Source organism: Nestor notabilis, unplaced genomic scaffold, assembly GCF_000696875.1.
Source record: "Nestor notabilis isolate BGI_N333 unplaced genomic scaffold, ASM69687v1 scaffold17607, whole genome shotgun sequence".
In the NCBI taxonomy this organism is placed as follows: Eukaryota; Metazoa; Chordata; class Aves; order Psittaciformes; family Psittacidae; genus Nestor; species Nestor notabilis.
In genome coordinates this window covers 5,783-6,311 of record NW_009937093.1, presented here as the reverse complement: position 1 = coordinate 6,311, position 529 = coordinate 5,783, and positions in this window count along the sequence as shown.

Below are 529 nucleotides of genomic sequence, written 5' to 3'. Positions count from 1 at the left end.
AGGGGGTAAGGAGGGACACGGGGTGCACAAGGACCCAAGACTGCTGGAGACGGGGGATGCCCAATGTGGTGGTGGTGGGAAGGTGGGTTGCATCTCCTGGGCTGAGCTGGGGGTCCCCACGTGCCCATAAAGCAGCATCAACTGTGCATGGGGGAGACACAGCCAGGACCCCCGAGTGTCCCTGTCCCATCAGGGGAGGGGTTGCCGTGGCTGGGAGGGGGGCAAGGGCTCTCTGTTCTGTCCCCCAGGAGTCCTGCTGGGCCCATGTCCAAAGCACGGCCACTGAGAAGACCCTGCTGCTGGCACAGATCAAGCTGGCAGTGCTTGGCCTCTTCTACCTCGCCACTACGCCGCTCAACGTCCGCACAGACGTGGCCCTGGAGAACACCGAGGCACAGCTGGACACGGTCAGTGCAGCCCTCTCCCCTGGGCAGGGGGACACAGGGATGTTCATGTCCTTGGACGGCTGTGGCATCAGGCTCCCATCTGCAGGTGCTGCTCTGCATGCAGGACCTGGCTGCCAACTGCA